We start from the raw sequence: 8,110 nt of genomic DNA, 5'->3' as shown, positions 1-8,110 counted from the left end.
GAAATTATTTGTTAACTTTAAAAGAAAATAAACTATTAGATAAATGTAAATGTATGTTGAAAATGATTTAAATTTATAGGGGTGCAAAATTTTATAATCAGGGGGAGCAAAATTCAAAAAAATTATATTACTTTCATATCATTTTCACCACAATGAGGGTGCACATGCATCCCTCAAATATGTGACTTCACCATTGGACCTAAATAATATCTAAAGACAAAACAAAAAAACAATTGGATAAAAGAAATAAGTGAATTTCTCTCTAATCCCGTGTATTTCATGAAGCAATCTTTTAGTTAACTATTAGAATCTGAACTATAACTTATCAAATTTTCAATTATGACAAATTTTGAATTATATATAACTTATGATGGGAGAGTTTCAAAGTCAAATAACTTGTTCAAGCACAACTTGTCATTTTGTCTTTTTATATAAGTAAGGGGTATTTTTATCATTTTGCATTCAAACTTATTAGTCATTTTCAATTTGGTTATCAGGTCTACCAAAGTAAGGTTCATAATGCTTCGCTTCTTTAATGCAAATAACTACTCTCCCAGTAGACGTCCTTGCATATGTTCCCAATTTGCTGATTTATTGAGCAATAATTTCAAACTAAATACGGTCCATTTAATTTGGACAGTTGGAGGATAGGATGATAAGACCCTACTGGAATCCATTATGCACAAATCAAATCTCTGAAGAACAGAAGCGCTAGCTAGTGGCTTTATATGTTACATTAACTTCATTGAAGCTCTTGCCATTTCGATACACCACAAAAGCACGTAGTTTAGACTTTAGAGCTTCATTTCTGTGAAAAAATTGTTGTTCTTGATTTCCTGAATCATCATCAGAAGAGACGACAAATAAATCTCATTAGATGGGTTGGACTTGGAGATTGCTGCAACTTATTTGGCCATTTCTTGCCGGAAGCTTCTTGTTCTTTGATAATGGCTTTTCTTATTCCGAAAAGGGTACGTCTATATTTTTCACCAAGTGAATCATGCTCATCATGTGTGTTCCTTTTTCAACCCCGCTTTTACTTGCATTCTAAGATCCCTTTACCTTTTTTGTGTTGAATCTATTGCTCTCTACTCCACTGGAATCATTCATAGAATGGAGAGATTAATTTTTATTATATTTATAGGACATTTTATTATGTTTTATATTTATATTTATTTTTTATTCTTATTAAATGTTTAGAAAAATTATTAAAATTAAGTATTTTTATTCTTGTTATGGGTAGATATGAAAACTTATTAAATCTTAAGAAAAAATAATAAGGTTTAAATTTTTTTTTAATTTTGATGAAACATATTAAAAATAATTTATAAATAAGACCAAATGAGTTTATTGTCATCTCCCGGAAAGTAAGTGTACCTTGAACAATAAATAATCTTCCAAGTTTAATATATATGAGTTTGAGATGCCGTCTTGGTTTTAAAATTATAAAATATTTTTAACCAAATTATACCTCAATAAGTTAGTTAATTATTTTTCAACCAACACAATCTTTTCATATTTGCATTTAATTATTTAATATAGGATATCTCACTTAAAGGTGAATGGTAGTGGTTTATTTATTAAAAATATATTTGAGAACAAACTCATTAATTATACTTTAAAAATTAAAAATTTATTATATTTTTTAATATCCAATCTCAAAAAAAATGTCTCATATTTTTTAACCAAGAGAATAACTTTATGTAGACCAAGATTTTAAATATAAGACAATTTTGAATTTAATGTCCTAAAATATAGATAATTTAATCAAAATAATTTTTCATTAAATATACTTTTTTAATATTATTTATCCCTCCTTATTATATTCTCTCTCTTTAAAATTTTATTCAAAATTATCTTGTAAATTGAAAAAGAGTAAATTTTAAAGATAAAAGAAGTTAGATAAATTCGTGACAGTAAAAAAAAAAAAACAAAAAGGCTAATGATTTTACTTTTATGGGGCATGAATGGGTTGGACTTAGACGCCCTTATCCTCTCCCTCTCTTCCTCAACGTATTTCTCTCTCTTATCTGCTTCTTATATATAATATTTTCTATTTTAATTTATAAAATATTTTTTAAAAATTATCATTTTAAAAAAATATAAAGCATTTTGATAAAAAAAATAAAATTTCATTACTTATTATATTTTCTCTCAATTTAAAAATAAGATTCCAATGATTCACTAAAAAAAAGATTCCAATATTATTTTTATTTAAAAATAAAGTTATATTAACTGAAGTGTGCTTTTAAACATTTATATTTTTACTTTAAAAAATAAAATTATAAAGTAAATTTAATAAATTTTAGATTTAAGGTACAATTTTACTCCTAAACTATTCTTAAAAAAGTAATGTTATTCCTAAATTACTCATCATAGTAATATTATCTCTAAACATATTAAATTGAAGCAATGTTGCACCGTTCATTTGAAAATCATAAACATTGGTTAACTATAGTTAGTGAGACCCACTTTTCATGGATTAAGGTGCAATTTTTGTCCCCAAAATATTCTTAGAGACACAACATTACCCTCATCATTTAAAAATCATAAACGTCCATTAACTATAGCTAGTGAGATCTAATTGTCATTATCTCTCTCTAATTAACATTGAATCAGGTCAAGATTTTAACTAGATTGTAGCATTTCAATTGTTGAATTGGTTTTTGGATAACTACATGATCAATGTATAGGCTTTTTTGTTTATAATACATATGAGAGAGTTTATTTATTTAAGATAGTTAATTTTGTAGGTTGATGCACTCAAGACAATAAGAAGCAACATTTTTAACATGAAAATGTAGAGCTCTTTTTATAGTGTTGTCAATGTGAATTTATACTTTAACTATTGTAATCTTTGTTACTGAAAAAAATTAGTACAAAAATTAAGTATCTTCTCAATGTAAAGTTTATAACTCGTTAGAATATTAGTGAAGAATATCATGACACAAATAAATATTTTCACATAAATATTGGATATTAGAAAAGATGTGAATGAAATGAAACTATTACAAAAAGTATTTTTCATTATCTCCCTATAATTAATGGATGTTTATTATTTCTAAACTATGGGGGCATCATTGCTCTGATTTAATTAGTTTATGAAACATATTACTCCGTTGAAAATAATTTAAAGATAAAATTGTACCTTAACTTATAAAAAATGAGTCCTATTAATTACAATTAACGAACATTTTTAATTTTTAAATGGTGAGAGCAACATTATTTTGATTTAATTAGTTTAGGGGGCTCCTTTGAAAATAATTTGGAAGTAAAATTCTACCTTAATTCTAAATTTTATTAGTATATATAATCTTATTGAAAAATGTCTTATAAATTAAAATAAAAGGGCAGATAAAATAATACCAACACATATAATTGCGCATACTATTCATTGGTGAAGCGCATTAAATATAAAAAATGGGCTCAACCCCCTGATCGGTTGTGTGTGAATGTATGTGCCTGTGTATCAGGCAGATATAGCATGTGGGACTGAAAAAAGGATTCGAGATCATGTTTGATTTTTATTTTTAACGATTTTTTATTTTAAAAAATAAAAAATAAAAAGTTTCATTTGAACAAATATAATATAAATAATTTAGAGCTTGTTTTTTCCTTTTAAATACACACTATATTTTTTTTATGAAAATTAGATTTAACTATTACAAAGTACTATTAGTTGTAACCAACTACCATCATAAACCACTTTTATTAACAACTGGGACCACTGCAGTTGGCCGATTTTTCCAATCAAAAGTTGATTTCAAATTAACATAATCAAACACATTTTAAAAAATGATTTTAAAAAGTAATTTATAAAATAATTTTAAAATAAGAAAACGTGAACAAACTCAAACAATCTCTAATTCACCAGTTGAAAAAAAAGAGAGGGGATTATGCTAAAAGAAGGAAATTATCCCTTACCTTTCAACCGGTCTCTCCCTCCCTCTCTCTCTCACATCCCAAAAATAAGGAGATTTGAAGGAGATGGGTAAATTAAAGCCAACCTCATTTTTTCATGCGATAATTCCAAAATTATCCTTGGTAGTATTTTGACATTCCATGCGAATCATTTAGTTTTCTACAATCTCCATTCTTTGCAATGTACGCAGGCCCAAACTTCACATTCATCAAAGATGCAAAGTCTGCACCAGAAGTGTTAGTATATGACTACATAGTAATAGGAGGAGGAACATGTGGGTGTCCCTTAGCAGCAACACTCTCACAAGGAGCCAATGTCCTAGTCCTTGAACGAGGAGGCTCACCTTACACCCAACCTGGCAAAATTAACCTCAAAAACTTCCTTAATTCCCTCACTGACATCACCCCATCTTCCTTTGCCCAACAATTCATATCTACTGATGGAGTCCTCAATGCTCGTGCTCGAGCCCTTGGCGGTGGCTCAGTAATAAACGCTGGGTTTTACTCACGAGCTGAGCTTGCATTCATGAGAGAAGCAGGCTGGGATGAGAGGCTGGTGAAGGAGTCATATGAGTGGGTGGAGAAGGTAGTGGCGTTGAAGCCGACAGTGAGGCAATGGCAATTGGCGATGAGAGATGGGCTAAAGGAAGTGGGAGTGTTGCCTTATAATGGTTTTAGTTTTGATCATTTGGCTGGGACTAAAGTTGGAGGCACTATTTTTGATGACAAGGGAAATAGGCATACTGCTGTTGATTTGTTAACATATGCTAATGCTAACTCCATTTCTATTTACCTTCATGCCACTGTGCAAAGAATTTTGTTTCAAGATGGTCCAGGTAATTATGATTCTTAATCAAGTTGTTCTCTATTCTTATATAATACATGTTTGTTGCTTAAATCAAAACAGTTTAAGTTGCAAGATACATTCTTGTTTCAGGCATAGAGAATAAGAAGCCACAAGCCTATGGAGTCACATTTAAAGACAAGGATGGGATCATGCATCAAGCATACCTAAAAGGGAAAGGTGAGATAATATTGTCAGCGGGTGCAATAGGAAGCCCACAAATGTTGATGTTGAGTGGTATTGGGCCGGCTCAACACCTTCAGGCCTACGGAATCAAAGTGGTGTTGGATCAGCCCATGGTAGGTCAAGACATGGCTGATAACCCAATGAATGCTTTATTGGTACCATCTCCTCTACCTGTTGAACTCTCTCTTGTCCAAATAGTGGGCATCACTAGGTTTGGGAGCTACATTGAAGCTGGCAGTGGATTGGGCTTAGACGTTCCGTGGGCTCAAGCTCTTCAAAGGATTTCTAAAACTGTATCCAATCAGGTTAGTAACACCTCATCTCACAATGTTAGCTTACAATTTTTGTTTTTATTTTTTTATCAATACACATCTATTTTAATATTCTCATTTCAACTTTTTTAATTATTTTGCTCTTGTTGTTACTCCAATGCCAATATTCACTACTCCTTTTAGTCCTATTTATAAGTTATTTTTATTAATCTTATCAATATCAATATAATAAAAGTATAATTAATAAAAATAAATGAAGTTCCAAACATAACATTCAAGTAAATAATAAAAAGTAAACAAATCATATAATATTATTTTTTTCTATCTTTCTCTTTCTTATTTTTTAAAGGTAGTTTGAGAATTTTAATTTAAAATAAAACAATCCTATAAACTAATGGCTTATAAAGTATATTAGACCGTGTTTTTAAAAGGTGCCTGATATATAGGATCGGAGGATCATTGTATAACATTGTTGTTCTTATTGTAGTTTAATAAGACTTACCTTTCAGCTTAACAATTACATACTTTGTCGTCACATATGCATTTCCCTATTTCAACTATTCGTCTTGTATCCCATGCAGACATATATATTAATTTCGCTTTCATTTTGTAATCTCACTTTCATATACCTAAACTTCGACACTTATAGCACGGAGACATAAACAATACGAACAAGCTTAAATAATTTTGATGATATAGACAAGCCTAAGTACAAGTTTATATGAAAGAGTAACACAATAAATCTTTTTCTGTGGGGATATTTTTTTAAATATCACTACTTTGTGCTGAAACCAAAATTACAAAATTTTGTTCGGGGTGGGCCCAAATTCCAAAACGAAGGTGTATCCTTGAATGCGTTGAATTTTCTTGATATGGACACAAGTTTTAAAGCTGAGCACTTCTCATGACAAAATACATGGGCCATGTAGTGCTTGGTCCAAATCCGTTCACTACTTTCAAACCTTGATTAATGGGTGTAAATTATTTCTGGCCGCTAAATGTAAATTAAATTGGTTTAGACTTGGTCCATCAATAAATTTATCACTTATTATTCTATCAAGAAAAATATATCGCCCGCCAACCAAAAAGTTTGAATCTCTACCAAAAGATGTGACCATATTTAGTGTTTAACAGTATCTTAAATAGAATTGTTTTTCAATAAAATGATGCTTGCAGGTAATCAAAAAGGGAAAAAAAAAAAAGAAAAGAAAAATACATCACTTAGGTCTCATTTGATTACTAGAAAAGAATAGAATGAAATATATTTAAAAAATTAATATAAAAATAAATTAAATCACCCTTCTCTCTCATGGCAAGTATGATAAAACTCATTAATATATATTATAAATGTAAGAATCATCACACCCTCTAAAAATCTTATGAATTATTATTTTTAATATCATGAACTAAATTATCCTTCTTCCTTATGAATATAATTTATCATATCTTTAATAATCTTATTTGTACCTTTATTTTTTCAATCCATTTCATTAATAACCAAATAGGACCTTATTATTTTTATTCTATGTATCCTCTTTTATCATGAATTATTTTTTTCTTCACTTTCACAGTTTGATTGTTTTGATAAAGTATGCGAGAGAATTTAACTTGATTTTTATTTGAAGATGGGCCAACCCTCCATGTATTTCTCTCAAGCAAATGTAAGTACGCGGACAAAAACCTTTGGATCTCTTGCTAGTGTAAATCTTAAAGGAGGAATCATAGTTCAAAAAGTCAAAGGACCACTCTCAAAGGGCCATCTTAAGCTCTTACCACTGATCCAAATGACAACCCATTAGTCACATTCAACTACTTCAAGGAACCAAAAGACCTCAAGATCTGTGTTGAAGGCATGAAAATCATTATAGATGTAATAAACTCCAAGGCTTTCTCAAAGTTCCGATATAAGAACGTCCCAATCCAAGCCCTGATTGACTTGGTCTTGAGCTTACCAGTGAACTTGAGGCCAAAACATGCAAATGCTGCTTTCTCTTTGGAACAGTATTGTATCGACACTGTTCTCACAATCTATCACTATCATGGAGGTTGCCATGTTGGTAAAGTAGTAGATCGAGATTATAAGGTTATGGGTGTGGATTCTTTAAGAGTTATCGATAGTTCAACCTTTTTTAGCTCACCTGGGACCAATCCTCAAGCCACTGTTATGATGCTCGGAAGGTAATAATAATCAATTAATCATTTAGGTGTTTACTATTCAATAAAATTAAACATCATAGGTCGATTTTCTTCTCTTTCTTTCTTTTATTTCCCTTTTCTATGGTTAAAGCTGAGCATCATATGATCAGGTTTTTCAAAAATATTTTTCGTGCAGAGAATCAATGAACAAAATGGCTAATAAGAAACTTCATCTATACTTTGTTCATTCGAGATGTGATTGGAGTTTAATTATTAAATGACTTTGTTTTTTACTCCTTTGATGCAGGTACATGGGGCAGATGATTTTAAGAGAGAGGCAGTAATCAAGAGATTACCTGAGTAAGTTTTTTACGACTTTGATGCAGGTACATGGGGCAGATGATTTTAAGAGAGAGGCAGTGATCAAGAGATTACCTGAGTCATTGCTTAATGTTCTTTCACTTTGCAGCTTGCTTACTGTGCGTGTTATATCTTAGTAATAAAAAAAAATCAATGATATCTTTCTCACAATATGGTGTTTTAAACTTGAAATCACCTTTACTTTTATTTAATATTTAAAATTGATCCATTTCCAGAATTTAATTGTAATTCCAAGTCTCTAATTATCAAAACTGTTATACAAACATACTTAACAGTGGTGGAGCCACGTGGTGAGGAAGGCAATGTATCTTTCATTTTAAGGAAAATTATGAATTTTGTATATAAGTTTTAATTTTGAACTACTACCCTT

At 30.0% G+C, this 8,110-nt stretch overlaps 1 pseudogene; it reads left to right on the top strand.

The window, feature by feature from the left end:
* Window positions 1-671: 671 nt before the first annotated feature.
* Window positions 672-7,890, top strand: LOC129309355 (protein HOTHEAD-like; annotated as a pseudogene).
* The last annotated feature ends 220 nt before the right edge of the window (window positions 7,891-8,110 follow it).

This window comes from Prosopis cineraria, unplaced genomic scaffold (assembly GCF_029017545.1).
Source record: "Prosopis cineraria cultivar Desert tree isolate PC_DT_omini unplaced genomic scaffold, ASM2901754v1 PC1, whole genome shotgun sequence".
Classification (NCBI taxonomy): Eukaryota; Viridiplantae; Streptophyta; class Magnoliopsida; order Fabales; family Fabaceae; genus Prosopis; species Prosopis cineraria.
The sequence above is the reverse complement of the archived record's forward strand: the minus strand, read 5'-3'. Positions and strand labels throughout refer to the sequence as shown.